This window comes from Salmo salar, chromosome 12, assembly GCF_965601325.2.
Source record: "Salmo salar chromosome 12, fSalSal1, whole genome shotgun sequence".
NCBI lineage: Eukaryota > Metazoa > Chordata > Actinopteri > Salmoniformes > Salmonidae > Salmo > Salmo salar.
Genome location: NC_138302.1, coordinates 67,184,590 through 67,203,766, shown reverse-complemented (window position 1 = coordinate 67,203,766; position 19,177 = coordinate 67,184,590). Strand labels below are relative to the sequence as shown.

The window sequence follows — 19,177 nt, the reverse complement described above, 5'->3', positions numbered from 1 at the left end:
TCATTGAATAATAATAATAATAATAATAATAATAATAATAATAATAATAGGCAATTGCACAATAACGGAATTACGCTGAGCCTAAAACACATGCCAATCAAAAAACATTTCAAAGTTTCAAAACCGTACGACTACTTTGAACAATTTATACAGCAAAAAAAATAAAAAAAATCTAAATACTGGAAAAATTGTGCAGATGCAAAGTTTGACAGAATCTGGTAAATGTCCCTCAGTTTTATTCTGTTACCAAACATTGCATCTGCACAGCTCTTCCTCTCAATGTGTTCTTGTAAAACTGTGGTAATTGTTAACCTCTTGACAGTCGCCTAGGATAGGGGGCGCCACAGCGCATTTTGAAAAACATTCGTGCCCATTTTAAACGGCCTACTACTCAAACTCAGAAGCTAGGATATGCATATAATTAATACTTGTGGATAGAAAACACCCTAACGTTTCTAAAACTGTTTGAATGGTGTCTGTGAGTATAACAGAACTCATATGGCAGTCAAAACCCCGAGACAGATCGAAACAGGAAGTGGAATTCTGAATTGCGGACTCAACTTCATCACGTTGCCTATTAATCACACCGTGAGCTATGGTTCATTGAGCACTTCCGATTGCTTCCACTAGATGTCCCCAGTCTTTACAAAGTGATTTGAGTCTCCTACTGTGAAAACTGACAGAATGACACGCTGTGGAACGTGGTCACACGGAGAGGGCCATCACCATTATGACGCCGGCGCCCCTGGCTACCCTCCCCTTTCGAAACGTTTATAAAGACAATGCAATCGTCCCCCTTGAATCTTATTGGAGCTCTGGTTGAAAAAGGCCCTAAAGATTTATGTTATAGAACGTTTGACATGTTTGAACGAAGCTAAATAAGAAAAAAAATGCATTTTGTTGAAAGAGTAGCCCCGCGCACGTCGGAACTTTTGGTGCAGCCTTCAGAAAGCGCTAACAACAACATGCTAATGGAACATAAAGGATGAACTTTTTCTAACGAAAATACATTTGTTGTGGACCTGGGATTCCTGGAAGTGCCTAAGGATGAAGATAATCAAAGGTAAGGGATTATTGACAATAGTATACAAGAGTAGATTTGATATGCGATTGTTCCAAGATGGCGCTGACCTGTAACGGTAGCCTATTGTTCTGAGTATCGCATCCCCTTTTATCGCAAAGTGTGATTACCCAATAAAGTTATTTTTAAATCTGGCATTACAGGTGCTTTCAAGAGATATTCATCTATAAATCTTAGAATGACAATATTACATTTTAAAAATGTTTTCGAATAGTAATTTAGTAAATTGTAGCGCTGTTTCATCGGATGCATTTGAGGGAAAATAGTTAGTCAACGTTACGCACCGATGTAAAATGCTGTTTTTATATATAAATATGAACTTTATTGAACAAAAGAATGCATGCATTGTGTAACATGATGTCCTAGGTGTGTCATCTGATTAAGTTTGTAAAAGGTTAGTGCTGCATTTAGCTGTTTTTTGGTTATTTGTGATGCATGTGGTTGGTCGGAAAATGGCTATGTGGCTACTTTTACGATATACTCCTCTAACATAATCTAATGTTTTGCTTTTGCTGTAAAGCCTTTTTGAAATCGGACAACGTGGTTTGATTCAGGAGAGGTCTATCTATAAAACGATATAATTTGAAAAAAATATATTAAATTTTGTTATGCTGATGGCGATAGGATTTTTCGCTGGATGTCCATCCCCAGGCCGCACAGGGGTTAAAAGTAGTCCTTGTGTATATATACAATTTGTATTTTTTAAAGTGAAAAATCTTGAGTCTCAGCTTAAATTCTGTTACCATGGAATTATAACATCATCAGTTCAAACTGCCTGGAACTCTGCTGTCCGAGGGAAAATAATTACTTAAAAATGAGGATGAGCCGGTGAACTTCTCTAGGAAAGGGGGGCAGTATTGAGTAGCTTGGATGAAAAACATGCCCAAAGCCTGCTACTCAGGCACAAAAGCTAGAATATGCATATAATTACTAGATTTGGATAGAAAACACTGAAGTTTCTAAAACTGTTTGAATGATGTCTGTGAGTATAACAGAACTCATATGGCAGGCAAAAACCTGAGAAAAATCCAACCAGGAAGTGTGGAAATCTGAGGTTTGTAGTTTTTCCAAGTGATTGCCTCTCCAGTATACAGTGGCTGTGGGGTCATATTGCACTTTCTAAGGCTTCCACTAGATGTAAACAGTCTTTAGAACCTTGTTTCAGACTTCTACTGTGAATGGGAAGAGAGTAAGAGCTGATTCAGTCATGTGTCTGGAAAATTGGCATGAGCTCAAACATGCGCGCGGCCGTGAGCGAGCTGCCTTTCAATTCTAAAGACAATGGAATATTATTGCAGATTTATGATAAAAACATCCTAAAGATTTTCTATACATCGTTTGACATGTTTCTACGAACTGTAATGAAACTATTTTGACTTTGTCTGGACTAAACTCGCGCGCTTAGTGAATTTGGAGTGCTGGACTAAACGCAAACAAAATGGAGGTATTTGGACATAAAGATGAACTTTATCGAACACAACGAACATTTATTGTGGAACTGGGATTCCTGGGAGTGCATTCTGATGAAGATCAAAGGTAAGTGAATATTTATAATGTTATTTCTGACCTCTTGACTCAAATGGTGGGTATCTGTATGGCTTGTTTTGATGTCTGAGCGCTGTACTCAGATTATTGCAAAGTTTGCTTTTGCAGTAAAGCTTTTTTGAAATCTGACACAGCGGTTGCATTAAGGAGACATTTATCTATAATTCTGTGCATAACACTTGTATCTTTTGTCAAAGTTTATGATGAGTATTTCTGTAAATTGATGTGCTCATTCACTGGAAGTTTTGGAGGCAAAACATTTCTTAACATTACATGCCAATGTAAAATGGGGTTTTTGGATATAAATATGAACTTTATCGAGCAAAACATACATGTATTGTGTAACATGAAGTCCTATTAGTGCCATCTGATGAAGATCAAAGGTTAGTGATTCATTTTAGCTGTATTTCTGTTTTTTGTGACACCTCTCCTTGCTTGGAAAATGGCTGTGTTTTTTTTGTCTAGGTGCTGTCCTAACATAACCTGATGCTATGCTTTCGCCGTAAAGCCTTTTTGAAATGGGACACTGTGGTTGTATTAACGAGAAGATTATCTTTAAAATGGTGTGTAATACTTGTATGTTTGAGAAATTTGAATCATGAGATTTTTGTTGTTTTGAATTTGGCGCTCTGCTATTTCACTGGCTGTTGGCGGGGTGGGACGGTAGCATCTCACATGTCCTAGAGAGGTTTTAGGTAATGTGTAGTAAGAGGTTTCCTAACCCCGGAGAAGAGACTGACTCAAATGGTAATACTCCTAGTCAACTCTTAGAGTATAACGAGTGAGATGTAGAGAGAAAGGTCATGGGTTGCAGTCCTGAAACATCCACATCTGGATAAAAAGAGGAAAAGCAAGTTCAGCGGTCAGATTCCACATTCAAATAGCTACTTTTAAGAATGAGGCATAGTGGAAAAACTGCTTTTATGATATCTAGTGGATCTCGTTTCAGTAGCTCTCAACTGTTTTGAAGGAAGCAAGGACGAGTAGTGATCTGTGCTCAGAGTTAATCTCCAGGGGATTTCCCATCTCAGTTCTGACCCCTTCTCATTAGCCATGGATGGGAGGTGAAGTGGGTTAGGTTTCAGTTTAACCTGGGGCCTCACAATAGGACAGGGGCTCAGCCAGAGTTTGGTCAGGTTTCAGGGTATTATCTGGGTGTGTCTAGGTGGGGCTGAGATCAAAGAGGAGACGCTACCCATAAACCCCTCTTGTGTGTGCTTCAATGTCTTTTTATGAGCCCACACAGACTTTAAAAAGGCCACGCTGACATTGAGTTGGGTGGGGCCGCGCTAGTCCAGTTTATGGCGCTAACGGGGTCAACCTGGGACCTCAGGGCACGCACACACACAGCTGTGGTGGCAGAGTGCCTGTAGCCTCCTGCTTGCCAGTTTGGCTGATTGAAGCCTTCCTGGGAGGAGACATAATTCAGGTCGATAACGGTGCTATTCAGACCCAGGAGCAGCGTCAGCCTTTTCTACCTCTTCACTCCACAAAAACTCTTAACGCTGAATTATCAGCAACACTTCCCCTTAAAATGTCTTTATTTTCTGCCAACAAAATGGTGTGTGGTACACTAGCGAAATATAATAGGCATAATTACGCACTAACACACACTTCAGAGACTTACACTTTTCTGCAGCTCTCTGTTAGCTGTGTGTAAAGCGAAGTCTGGGGTGCAAACAGAAAATGTGGAGTTTAGACTCTCTGGATCAGTCACTGTCAGAGTACCATCCACCCCCCTCAAGTCTCGCTCTCCCTCACACACCTGCTTTAGCACTACACACTCTCTGGGCTGAGCCAAATGGGGCAGCAGGCCCAGGAAGGGGCCTCACACACAGCTCCCTGCTGTTTCAAGAGCTGCTTTTACAGAGTGGAAAACAAAACAGCACACCAAAGTACAGAAACTCATTACGGTCCTCACATTCTTTCCAAACTCATTAATAGCCCGGGGGAGTTTTCATTCAACAAACTAAAGACTAAGGTCTCAATTACGCGCAGTAGAGGAGTTGTTAGCAGACTTCTCACTTGTCAAATAGAGGATTGAACAGTTGTCAACTTCATGCTAGGTCCTGTACAAAAAGGGGAACTTCTGTAATTGCAAATCCATGAAAAATGATCTATAGCACCTGGTGCGATTCAGTTCCCAAGAGCAAATCTGTATTACCAGGTAACCCACCATTCTGATTCACACACAGCTTTACCTGAAATTCTAGTAAACCAAATCATACAAATTACTAGAGAATCCTATACTGTATACACACAATACTTCCCACAACCCTGGCTATAAATGACAGTTCATGAATCATGAGCGAGCACATGGAGGCATTGAGAAACAATCAGTGTAAAAGGCCAGGGGCCAGAGACACTGACCCCGAAGTCAACAGTTTAGCAAAATATAAGTCAAATAGTTTATCCAGCTGTGGTCTGGTCAGTGACCCAGAGTAATGCACACATACGTGTTACAGAGAAGAGGAAGATGTTTTGGGTTAACATGTCAAATGTGGGTCTACTCCAAAAGATGAGAATAAAAACGACTAAACAGACTAAGACAGCCGGCTGATTCAGACCGGATAGACAGCAGTCATCGGGTGTTCTACGTGAGTGTTAAAAAGCTAATAGCACTTAAAGGAGAAGAGTTATAGTTGTGTCTGTCAGTTGGAGTCAGCCTGTAGCTCTGCATGGCTCAGCCAACTGACAGGATGGGTGTGCTGGTTTCCTGAGCCAGACCAACAAAGGATACGCATCTACTTCTGTTTTACTTGTAACTGCAGCCAGCCGAAGGAGGAAGTAAGACATGGGGGGGTTGGACCAGGAAATGACATCATCTGTTCGACAGCAGCAACAAATTCAAAACAAAATAAAAAAAGGCACGGCTATGGGCAAGAGCCTTTAAATCTTGTGTGGAACAGAGATAGTCGAAAGCCTTAAATGGAATGTCAGGCTGAACATAATCCAAAAAAGTAGAGGAAGCTCACTACTTGAGATGAATATTTAGGTGATATAGCAGTGTTTTTTTTTTTAAATCAACATCTGCACTAGGCAGTTATTTTAACAACCTTAAGAGTTAACAAAAAATGCTTCCATGTGAGTAAAGACAGACAGAAAAAGAGAATGTAGTGAAAAGACGTGCTGATACATAGTGATGGTTTGGGCTAGAGGGATGCATTCCCACGAGCATTAATCTTTCTGCTTTGTAGACTACGCGTTAGTCTACTTATTGTATTAAAAAGCACCTCCATCGCATTATTCACACACTCAGCACTCGCTGCTTCAAGTTCCTCACCTAGTTGGGCATGCGAGTTCAAGTACACCTTCGGTATAGGTATGTGTGGTCTCAATGAAATATGGTAGACTGCCTATGCACGTCATAGATTTCTTTCCAATAAATTAACTTAAATATTAGGCTATAGTTTACTACAGTGTCTGTAAATAAATATTGATCATGGAAAGAAGTGGAGGGCGCTCAACCAATGTTAGTCAAGGTGCAATATAAATGTTTGATCATTGTAAATGAAAAAAGTACACCTTTTAGGAGCAGGTGAGAGAGCCTTGCACTTACCTTTTTAATAAATATTGATTACCCATTTGTCTCTGCCTGCAAACCGTCCTGCTCCTAAAAGGTAGGCTATATCCTATATGCAAAATGTAGCTCAAGAGAAAGTGCAAGTGTCTGCTCTCTCCAACAACAAGCTCTTCAAATGATGTCTAGCCTATTGGCTGATAGGTTATCAGTATTACTGGGCCATGGGCCTAATAGAAAATGGTCCACATGACAATCTCTGGTAATCTAACCAATTTTGTAGGTTATTTTTGCACATTCTGATATTGCCTATGGGACCATGGCTGGCAAGCGAGCTGCATCACATACACCTAAAATAACATTGCGGGACTGCGGTCGGGTTCAGGACAAGTTCTTGCAGGAGCGGGTGGGAGTCGGCCAGAAAGCCAGAGAGAGCGGGATGAAGAAATCAGTCCCACGCAGACCTCAAGTTTGGGGCTGAATTTACTCCATCTTTGCACGGTTAATTCTACAACCGTAAAATTGTTAACTATCCAGGGAGGATCTTAGTGTGAGGGGAGCTGTGATTAGTTTTAATTAAATAATTTCCGCATCGAAAATCCCATGTCTAAATTTCAAACAAAGTCTAATTTTGTGCCCTCAAATTGATTTCTTGCAGCCTATTGGAGCATCAGGGGAATATTGAAAATGATTAGGTCATTTGGCAGGGGTGCACATAGAGTATGAGTTTTGCACAAGAGCCCAACAGCGCCAATGTCCTATATGGTTTTCTAAACCAAAGAAAATGAGGTCGGTTACATTAAAGGATAGAATACCAGCCAGTAGAAATAAAAGGATTATTCTGGTTAATATGAGCTGGAAGGAAAGGTATGATGAGTGGCTAATTTAATCCGGGTCCCATTCCCACTGGTCCATATTGGTCCAGTTGCCAGACAGGATCTCCTGCAACAGGACTGCACTATCAAAACAAATTGACCTATCAATTACGGTCTTGACGGACCAGCTGTCACAACATTAACACCTAGGCCCCCTGGCCTGCTGCAGTCCAGGCATACCTCCCGCAGATATCCAAGCTATTCCCACTGACTCTGCAAATAGGACTGCTGGGTGATTTGAAAAGTCGTAGTCAAATCGATAAAAAAATACTGATTTATTAGGATCCCCATTAACCGACGCCAATGGTGACAGCTAGTCTTACTGGGGTCCAGACAAAGAAAAATACATTAGACAAAAGACTTTAAATACATTAACATGTAGTGTGTGCGCGCATCTTACTAACACATGCATGTCAGTACTGTACACACAACAAGTAGGTCACATGGGGGAGAGGTGCTGTGCCGTGAGGTGCTTAATTTGTTTTTGGAAACCAGGTTTGCTGTTCACTTGCGCTATATAAGATGGTAGGTAATTTCATGCACTCATGGCTCTGCATAATACTGTACATTTCCTTGAATTTGTTCTGGACCTGGGGACTGTGAAAAGACCCCTGGTGGCATGTCTGGTGGGATAAGTGTGTGTGTGTGTGCCATGCAAACAATTTTGAAATTCCAACACACGTTTCTTATAAAAACAAGTGACGCAGTCTTTCCTCAACCTTTAGCCAAGCGAGACTGGTATGAATAGTATTAATATTAGCCCTATGATTACAATGACGAGCCACTTTGTCCTGGAACAGCTGCAGCTTAATTAAGTCTTTCTTTGCAGCACTTGACCATATGACTGGACAATAATCAAGGTAAGATAAAACTAGCGTCCACAGAACTTGCTTTGTGGAGTGTAAAGTTAAAAAAAAGCGCTCTTTATTATGGACATACCTCTCCCATCTTTCCAACCATTGTGAATCTATATGTTAATAATACCCTTAGCAAAACAATCTCTTTAATTTATAATATGTATAAACTATGAGAATAGAAAGGTTCAGGACTTTTGTGAAACATCACAGTTGAAAAATATATGGCTAATAGAAACTGGATGGTGTTCAGAGATGGATGGGAGGGGTTGAAGGGAGCTGAAGGGTGGGACAAATATTTTTTATTTTATTTAACTAAAGTAAAATATACTATGCCCATAAAATGTATATAGTATGTATAACCTGGAAGTAGAAGCCTAAGTTCTGTTGTCCATTAGTTTACTCCAATTAGGGGAGGGATGATAGGGTTACGGGAAAATAAAGGAAAATATATATTTACCAACAAAAATATGGGACGGGGATTGGAAATGACGCAGACAATTACATTGATAGAAGCCACAATCTGCAATAAAGCTGATCTCTGTAGTTTTTTTAAATGCAGGAACTGAGAAAGTTGTCCCCATAACACATACCTGATCAGGAAAAGTCATTATAAAACAAGTCATACTAGACCCTAGTCATGGGTTATAGCTGATCAAAAGACTTCAGAGCAGTAGTGTACTGTAGATGGCTCAGTTGTATCAAGGTTCAGGTTAGGTGTGGGGCTTAAATTCTTCCACCAGATATATTAAAATGCTCCCTCTGGGAGAGGGTTGAGGAATGAAAAGTAACAGGACTAGGACAGTGATTATCAGTACATTACCAGCTCCACCTTACACTCTTCCTTTCCTTTGTTAGAGATCGGTTTCTTACAGGTCCATCATATCTCGCTGGTACCCACCAAGACAGAGCGGAAAGAACAGAAATACACACAGCAAGAGATGCTTCAAATAATTTGAGATCGTCTAAGAGTGAGCGTCGCTGTTCTGCTCTGGTGGCTACTTAAACTAACTTCCCCTCCCTCTAGCTCTCTCTGACACACACACACACACGTCTCAATTATTGTATTGAAGGGGGGAAAGACGACACTTGAGAAGATCAGATTAGGGCTGAGCCGTGAACAATGGCAGCAGTGAGGGCTGTGGTTTGGCAAAGCCACCCTGCTGATTAAACAGCTCAACCCCGGGCCCAGGCGCTATACACAGGAGCCCTGACACCTCACCACAGATACACTATCCTCCTGTCATAGCCCTTCTCTATTCTCCTCATCCAGCCTCCTCTGCCCTTCTATCCTCTCCAGTCATCTTCACTCTCCTTTTATCCTATCCCCTCTCCAAGTGTCTTCACTGACATTTTCAACCTCTCCCTGACCCATGTGTCAAGCAGACCACCATAGTCCCAGTGCCCGAGAACACATATGTAACCTGTTTAAATGATTACCGCTCCGTAGCACTCACATTTGTAGCCATGAAAAACAGCCACAACAGATCCACAGATGGCGCATGCTCTATTGCACTCAACACTTCCCTTTCCAACTTGGACAAAAGGAGCACCTATGTGAGAATGCTGTTCATTGACTACAGCTCAGTGTTCAACACCATAGTGCCCTCCAAGCTCACCACTAAGCTAAGGTCCCTGAGACTGATGACGTCCCTCTGAAACTGGATCCTGGAATTCCGGACGGAATTTCCCCGGTGGTAAGGTTAGGCAACGACACATTCGCCACGTTGACCCTCAACAAGGAAGGCCCCTCAGGGGTGCGTGCTTAGTCCCCTTGTGTACTCCCGGTTCACCCATGACTACATGTCCACGCACGACACCAACACCATCATTAAGTTTGCCGACAGCACGATGGTGGCAGGCCAAATCAATGACGATATGACAGCCTATAGGGAGGAGGTAGGAGACCTGGCATTGTGGTGCTAACACACAAAACCTCACCCTCAACGTCAGCAAAACAAAAGGAGGTGATCATGGACTGCAGGAAACGGGGAGAGCCGAGCACACCATCAAATTGACGGGCTGCAGTGGAGCGGGAGCGTCAAGTTCCTCGGGGTCCACATCACTAAGAATCTATCATGGTCCAAACACCAACACAGTCGTGAAGACAGAAGACAATGCCGTGTCCCCTTCAGGAGGCTGAAGAAAATGTGGCATGGTCCTGCAGATCCTCAAACGTTCTACAGCTGCACCACAGAGCATCTTGACTGGCTGCATAACTGCTTGGCATCTGATCGCAAGGCGCTACAGAGGGTAGGCGTACGGCCCAGTACATCACTGTGGCTAAGCTCCCTGCCATCCAGGACCTCTAGTTGGTGTCAGACAGAAGGCCCTCGAAATGTTCAAAGACTCCAGCCAACCAAGGTCATAGACTGTTCTCTCTGCTACCACACAGCAAGCAGCACCAGCACACCAAGTCTGGAACCAACAGGACCCTGAACAGCCTCTACCCCCGAGCCATAAGACTGTTAAAATAGTTAGTTAAATAGTTAACCAAATAGCTACCCGGACAATCTGCATTGATCCTTTTTCCCCAACCTTTGACTCGTCACATACGCTGCTGCTACTGTTAACTATCTGCCACGTTATTCCTAGTTCTATGTACATATCTACCTACATTACCTCATACCCCTGCACTGGTACCCTGTGTATATAGCCAAGTTATCATTAATCATAGTGTATTTTTTGGAGAGGAGAAGGGATGGAGGGAGTTGTCATATAATGGAGCGGAGGGGTGCTGTGTGTGGCGAGAGAGGAGAGATTACATGCATAGTCCTTTAAGACCTTCTTTCGGAAAACTAGGGGGGGAAAAAGCAGCAATAGTACTGTTTGTGCATTTCAAGAGGCTGTAGCCAGTATACACTTCCACAGAATAGTCCCAATTAAACAAATCTGTTATTCATTTTGATGTTTTTGCAGTGGAGATCTTAGTCACACAATTTTACATCTAACTAAGATGTTCAGTCCAGTATTTCGCAATAATTTGTATTTAATTTTTTTAAACATTCATGAAAATGAGTCGGCTCTCGTTGAATGACAGACTTTATTGAATAGCCCCTACTGTCGACCAATCACCAACGGAAGGTGAGTAGACTTCGGCGACCTACTTCAGCTTGCCTCCAGAAAACATTGTGTGCCCGAAACCAACAACAAGACATGACAAAATGTCATAATATATGCACAAACTCTTCCGGCTGGGAAGCATGAGGACGCCTTTAAGAGGTCGTAGACTCGGGATTCAATAGGGGTTTGTAGCCGTTGGCAAATCTGTTGCGATTTCAGAGTGGTCCAGAGAGTGAAAGGGTCATGCTAGTGGATCGTGGCAGGCAAGGAAGCCAGGGCTATATCTGGAACAGACAAAGGCTTCTCTTGTCCTGGGGCCACATGACAGAACAGTGGAGCGAAGTAGACCTTTGGTAGATTGTTGCCTATGGGCCAAGCAAAAAAAAAAAAAAAAAAACTTTTGTAATGAGTCAACAGTTCCTATACTGCTGTACAGGCTCATCTGCAGACTAGCTAACATGCAGCAGTGCCCACTTTGCTCTCCCACACAGAGACGTTAGAGGTAAACGGCACAGCCAAATGAGCCCTGTCCCTGCCTCTCACACCACAGTGTGACCAGACCAGAGCCTAGCTCAGCAGACCAGACCAGAGCCTAGCTCAGGAGACTAGAGCACAGGGCTGTCGGGGTGTGTTTAGTACAGCTACTGATGACACATCTTTACATACAATTAACAAAAATATAAAAATGCAATATGAAACAATTTCAAAGATTTTACTGAGTTACAGTTCAGAAGGAAATCAATTAGGCCCAATCTATGGGTTTCACATGACTAGGTAGGGGTGCACCTACTGGGGAGCCAGGCCCAGCCAATCAGAATGGGTTTCTCTCCTACAAAAGGGGCTTTATTACAGACAGAAATACTCCTCAGCATCACCCCCAAACCCCTTTAAACAATCCTGCAAGTGAAGCTGGATATGGAGGTCCTGGGCTGGCGTGGTTACATGTGGTCTGCAGTTGTGAGGTCAGATGGACGTACTGCCAAATTCTCCAAAACGACATTGGAGGCAATTTATGGTAGAGAAATGTCAATTATCCGGCAACAGCTCTGGTGGACATTCCTGCAGTCAGCATGGCAATTGCACGCTCCTTCAAAACCTGAGACATCTGTGGCATTGCGTTATGTGACTAAACTGCACATTTTACAGTGGGCTTTTATTGTCCCCAATGTAAGGTGCACCTGTGTAATGATCATCCTCTTTAATCAGCTTCTTGATATGCCAAACCTGTCAGGTGGATGGATTATCTTGGCAAAGGAGAAATGCTCACTAACAGGGACAAATGTGCGCACAAAATGAGAAAAATAAGCTGTGTGTGCATATGGAACATTTATGGGATTTTTTTTAATTTCAGCTCATGAAACATTGGACCAACACTTTACATGTTGCGTTTATATTTTTGTTCAGATACAAAACAGCAAGCCCCAATGGGCCCCAATGGCCTTTTCTCATCCCTGAAATCGTCAGGATGATATTCTAGTGTTCTTATTAAACAGTCAGGGAGAATTGAAGATATTGTCCGTGTATGTTGAGGCAGAGAGGGAAGGTGGAGGAGTGGAGGGAGCAGAGGATTCAGCAGCAGAGTATCTATCCAGTTATCAGTGCAGGAGACCTAGTGTCTGCAGGACCAGGCTTTATCCTCACACTGTAATTACAGGATGTTTACCTCCCCCTTGGCACAGATGATCTCATAACCACCATGTCTCACTGCAAATTGGGTGGCACTACAAATGGAACGCTGCAGAAATGGCCAACTTGTAAACAGAATCACATCTTCAAACATACACTGGAGCTCACTTGCTGAACATATCTTCCTCTAAAGCTTTGTCGTCATTTCAGCACCCGGTTGTGAATAGTAATAATACAACATTAGACTAGACTGATTTCACTAGATCTTTATTGGCATCTCTGGGTGTGATCTCAGTCATGTCCGAGTCGCTGGGAGCAGCAGTCATACAGAGGGACGTTTGTTGATGTCAGCAGACAGGGTCAAACCGGCTCTGTTCCTTACAGAAACACTGCTCCAGCTGTAATCAGTGTACTGTAATTACCCTCCAGCCCACAGAACTCTGCTACCAGCTGTAATAAGGGGGACTAAGCCTGGTTTATGCAGGGCTCATACAGGTGGCTATAGAACATGTCTCATGTAGCTATTATAGCATGACATCTACACTCAACATATTTCATTTGTTTGTATTTTATTTAACCAGGCAAGTCAATTAATTCAAGAACAAATTCTTATTTACAACGATGGCCTACTCCGGCAAAACCCAAACGACGCTGGGCCAATTGTGCGCCGCCCTACGGGACTCCCAATCACGGCCAGTTGTGATACTGCCTAGAATCAAACCAGGGCCTGTAGTGACGCCTTTAGCACTGAGATGCAGTGCCTTAGACTGCTGCGCCACTCGGGAGCCCAACAGTTCTGGAATGGTGTCTTACTTCCACACCACTCTGGAGTGGGCTGCTACTGGAAACTCCACAACCTCATCCATTCAATTAAATAAAGCGTGTAGGCTACATACTTCAGCTAAAACTCAACTGAGCCTCAATTGTTATATTGGTGAGGAAACTGTTAGAAAAGCAGCCAGGTCTGACAAACAACCGTTTTCCAGGAAGAACCAATCTAACCACACACATATAGCCAATAGGTGTCTGCAGGTTTATGTTCAAAGTGAGGACGGCAGCCATGCCTCGGAGGCTCTGGCACTCTGGTCTTAAGATCACACCATGGCCGTTTCTCAGGTTTCAGTCTGGGCCTCGCTCCAGTTGACGATGGTGCTCACCACCAGCAGGTAGGTCAATACAGCCTCCCAGTGTGATCAATACAGAGTGTTTGGAAGAGACTCAATCAAGGCAATTGGAGAAGTAAAAGGCAGCCGTTTGTTCTCCACGAAGCTACAGGAGGATATTGCCTGCTTAGATGTGTCAAAGCTGTTCTACTAATCAAGTTAGCTCAGCAAACATCTTATCCTGCAGCCATCGGCTTTCTTCTTTATTCTCAGAGAGATGGAACACACACACAGCCACAATTGATGTTGAGTTCTGGGCAGAAAAGCACTCCCAGAAAAGGAGAGGTATGTGCATCAAACGTGGTACTTGGCTGGTGTAGTGTTTCCCCAGTGATAGATATGAGAGTGCCTGGGTGGTGGTCACAGACAGCTCATCTCCCTACATTCAAAATGGCAGCTCAATCTGTAAATCAGTTAGCTAGCATTGATTTCTGCACTCAGAGGCAATGTATATGGGAGGAGGCAACTGTATTAAAAGTAATAGGCTTGAGCGATTCCTCTAGGTTGCCCTGAGCTCAACATCCAGGGAGAACCACCATGAGGGGGACAAAAGACAGGTCCATCCTCTAGGGCAGACCGCCTCAGATGTTGTGGAAAGCTGAAGAAAAAAAAGAGAAAAAAAATAGAGGAAGAGGGAATGAATGCTGATTTGGCGTTGTGTTTAATCGCCCTGTCTGTGGGCAGGAGAGTCAAGGCTGGTGAGGAAGAGAAAAGTAATTGCTGCTTGAAGCGATCCTACGTCAGCAGTCCCTCTCTCTAGAGCAGCAACAGTGGTGTGTCAAAGTATGCCTCAACACTGACGCAAACTCACATTCTCACACGCAAAAACAGGCTTCTCTGAAAGCTCTCCTTTTCTATTGCAATCAAAACTTCTCAAAATGTGAGTGAGCTGCATCATAAATTGAGTCGTGTCGCCACAGTGCACTCACACAGAACAGAAGGCCTGATACATTTGGCCTGGAAGCACAGAAAGTCTGGGCTAGTTACATTTCAGTCCTTATGGTGTCCTGTAACACAATGATGTACATGTGCTGTATGTCATGTCATAAAAGAGCACTCATAGTTTAATTACCAATGGAAATAAATAACAGGGCTGCCATATCAGTTGTTTTCTCCCAACTTAAAATAGACAAGGTTTCTTCCCCCGAGACCGTGATCAGCATTCCTCATCCATAGTGCAATAAAAAATAAAAAACATCTAGTCATGTCCTGTGAAGAAACCGTCCTTTGTTTTCGCCTTGCTTCCTTTAATCACCTCATTCCTGTCAAGCAGAGAGCAGGGGAGGAACGTGGATGTACACAGTGCACACTTTCAGACCTGCATCTTTCACAGAAACACATTTTTAAATCATTATTGTGCATCAAATAACCTTGCTTAGACATAACAGCACTTACATTGCCTTGCCCACATATCATGTGGCCATGAAAGCATGTCTGTATTTACATAAATGCAAGGCATGCCTATAAGCAATGTGTCTCATATACACACAATCAATATACACACACACACACACAGACAGAGCGTGAGAGAGAAAAAGCGTGTGTGTGTGTCTTAAGCAAAGCCTGTGAACTGTTCAGACATGTTCACACAAACCAAGCTGCCGCTCTCACACACAGTTTAAAGGAGAGGAAGAAGCTGCCAAGGGAAATTTCCATCCCAGCTTAACTGAAAATGGGAGGTTAAAAAAATGTCAATAACAAAAAAAAAAATACTAATAATCGAAGAACATAAAAAATAAATAGTGACGGAATTCACAGATGCTCAAGTTGCTGGGGGTAGGAGATTAAATGTCAATCAAAGCCCAAAATCTGAAGGGAAGTCATTGAACGTGTGCTTCCTGTTAATGAACACCGGAACCTTTGAGTGATAAACTCAATATATTACTCTAGCTACAAACCCCCATGTCAAAGCTGAGGTTCTTAATAACGTAGTAGATGTCCTTTTAGCATTCCCCAACTCCTGGTTCGGCCCCAACTCCTGGTTCGGCCCCAACTCCTGGTTCGGCCCCAACTCCTGGTTCGGCCCCAACTCCTGGTTCGGCCCCAACTCCTGGTTCGGCCCCAACTCCTGGTTCGGCCCCAACTCCTGGTTCGGCCCCAACTCCTGGTTCGGCCCCAAAAGAGATCCATCATTGCCTTCTACCTGCCACAGGTCCAAAAATAGCATCTGGTGAGGGGTGGTGGGGGGAAATAGTTCAGAAGACACTCATCACGGACAAACAGGCAGGAGGAGGTTTCTCCCTGGCGTCTTCAAGCCAACAGGATATAGTAGTAAGGATTTTCTCAGCTGTTCTGCAGGTTACCACAGCACCAAATGAGGGACCTAAAAGGGCTTCTAGGAAGAGGTGAGATGTTGCACTTCTAAGAGGATGTCACACTGATGGATGCACACTGACTTTAGTTTACAACTTCAAGCCAAGGAGGGAATGTGTGATTGTAACCTGTCAAAAACTGATCCAACACACTTTATCCTGCAAGCGCCTCCAGTGATACACCTTGAATAAAGACAATGCAGCCGTATTTATTTTAGGGCTGAGATTCAATTCAATTCGGCAATGCACCTTTTAAAGTCAAAGTTCCCGCTTTCGCATAGATAGCATTCACGGAAAACGCTGCATATGTCGGCTCAATCAGAATTTACCTTCAACCCCTGGTTAATACTTTTAACAAAGGCAATGTTTACAGTGTAAAACAGAAACTAGTCTGAATGTTAATTCAAACATGCAGTCTAGCTGTAGAGGAAGAATGCTATATCTGACTTAATCCCAAATTTGAGTCACTGGACCTGATCGAATAGAGTCCAAGGCCGGGATTCAATGTGATAACGCTTTGTAGGGGCAATGTAGCATTTAATCCAAAAATGCAATGTCCTCAGGAAATAGTAAATGTCATAGCTTTAGAAGCTTCTGATAGGCTAATTGACATGAGTTGAGTCAATTGGAGGTGTACCTGTGGATGTATTTCAAGGCCTACTTTCAAACTCAGTGCCTCTTTGCTTGACATCATGGGAAAATCAAAAGAAATCAGCCAAGACCTCAGGAAAAAAATTGTAGACCTCCACAAGTCTGGTTCATCCTTGGGAGCAATTTCCAAACACCTGAAGTTACCACGTTCATCTGTACAACCAATAGTACGCAAGTATAAACACCATGGGACCACGCAGCTGCCATACCGCTCAGGAAGGAGATGCGTTCTGTCTCCTAGAGATTAACGTACTTTTGTGCAAAAAGTGCAAATCAATCCCAGAACAGCAGCAAAGGACCCTGTGAAGATGTTGGAGGAAACAGGTACCAAAGTATCTATATCCACAGTAAAACGAGTCCTATATTGACATAACCTGAAAGGCCGCTCAGCAAGGAAGAAGCCACTGCTCCAAATCCCCCCCCCCAAAAAAAACAGATTACGGTTTGCAACTGCACACGGGTACAAAGATCGTACTTTTTGGAGAAATGTCCTCTGGTCTGATGAAACAAAAATAGAACTGTTTGGCCATAATGACCATTGTTATGTTTGGAGAAAAAAAGGGGGAGGCTTGCAAGCCGAAGAACACCATCCCAACCGTGAAGCACGGGGGTGGCAGCATCATGTTGTGGGGGTGTTTTGCTGCAGGAGGGACTGGTGCACTTCACAAAATAGATGGCATCACAAGGAGGGAAAATGATGTGGATATATTGAAGCAACATCAAGACATCAGTCAGCAAGTTAAAGCTTGGTCGCAAATGTGTCTTCCAAATAGACAATTACCCCAAGCATATTCCTAAAGTTGTGGCAAAATGGCTTAAGGACAACAAAGTCAAGGTATTGGAGTGCCCATCACAAAGCCCTGACATCAATCCTATAGACAATTTGTGGGCAGAACTGAAAAAGCGTGTGCGAGCAAGGACGCCTACAAACCTGACTCAGTTACACCAGCTCTGTCAGGAGGAATGGGCCAAAATTCACCCAACTTATTGTGGGAAGCTTGTGGATGGCTACCCGAAACGTTTGACCCAAGTTAAACAACTTAAAAGGCAATGCTATCAAATACTAATTGAGTGTATGTAAACTTCTGACCCACTGGGGATGTGATGAAAGAAATAAAAGCTGAATGAAATAATTCTCTCGTATTATTCTGACATTTCATATTCTTAAAATAAAGTGGTGATCCTAACTGACCTAAGACAGGGATTTTTACTAGGATTAAATTTCAGGAATTGTAAAAAACTGAGTTTAAATGTATTTGGTTAAGGTGTATGTAAACTTCCGACTTCAACCGTATATGAGATGATTACTTTAAGGAATGAAAAATAAAGTAATCAAATAAAAACTAGGTAATATACACAACTGAAATATTTTATTTATAATCACCTATTTTTCTATTGTTGTCTACCCAATGTGGACCTTATCAGAGACAATGGAATATTGTAAATGTTTTGGCAATTGAACATTTACCCTTTTCGGCTTTGGAATTTCCATTAAAAAGCTCTAAAATCATTGTAACGTCATTATTTTCAAGTTAATGCCAGGATTCCCTTACCTCACCTTTGAGTTCTCAGGAAGCATTTAGAGTCATAAGCTTATATTCTGACGCTCACGCCGATCACCATTCGTCAGGACATTAACAGAGTTTTTGGTTTTGGCTCAAGCACATGCTTTGGCTGGCTGTTTGGGCTCCAACATATTCCTAACAGGAGCACTGTGTTTCTGTCAAAACAATACAGAGAATGGGAGCAAAGTGCACATGAAGCAAGACTTCACTGTCACTGTTCAGCATGGGGGGGGGGGGGGTTAAGAGGGTGGCTATGATATGACCTCAGTCAAAAAACCTGCCAGAGAAGTCATGGCACTAGACTCAGAGGATCCAAATGACTGTCTGTCATGACAGTCCCTACTCCGTCACACTCAGACCAGTCCTCTGAGAAGGGGATAAAGGAGGTCAAGTTCATTTGACAGTGCGAACACACCCACTTACACCGCATTAATTAAAAACTTTATTACAGTGCCCTAAAGTGGCCACAGCTTGTTTTTGTACACGCTGGTATTACCGAAGAACCTGACTAACCAAAGTCACTATCAAATCGGCTTTGACGCAACCTTGAGGTTTACGTTGATTGCAACAAGTAGGGGTGTTATGAGTTAGAGGGGCAAAATGAACAAATCCAGAGTACAGAGCAAAATGTAGCCAACCAAAGATATTTGTAATTGTTCAATTCTCTAACATAGTGAGCACTTCACAGAGTGCAATACTGTAAGCCAGAGTCTATTGCTTGCGGTTAATCATTATCGATTAGGACCTGCATTGACACATGCGGTGAATGATCTGCCATTGCTTGGAGAGGTCTGAAGAACCCATTACATCCATGAGGTGGTTATCATTAATAGGCACAGCTGAAGAGCAATGAAAGCAAATCAGGAATATTCCCTTAGCTTACAATATTATTTATCCTGCTACCATTCAATTTCTCCTAATC

The 19,177-nt window shown here is 42.8% G+C and overlaps 1 protein-coding gene across 8 annotated transcripts in view; it reads right to left on the bottom strand.

Annotated features, from left to right (window-relative positions):
* Nucleotides 1-19,177, bottom strand: part of gnai2 (guanine nucleotide binding protein (G protein), alpha inhibiting activity polypeptide 2) — a 108,493-nt gene that overhangs the window by 87,538 nt on the left and 1,778 nt on the right. The window contains exon 1 of one of the 8 annotated variants that reach the window (XM_045690445.1): nucleotides 18,249-18,267. The exons of the other annotated variants lie outside the window; for them this stretch is intronic. The gene's annotated coding sequence lies outside the window, so the exon portion shown is untranslated. Of the gene's footprint in view, nucleotides 1-18,248; nucleotides 18,268-19,177 lie in introns of those variants that run through there. 8 annotated transcript variants of the gene reach the window in all.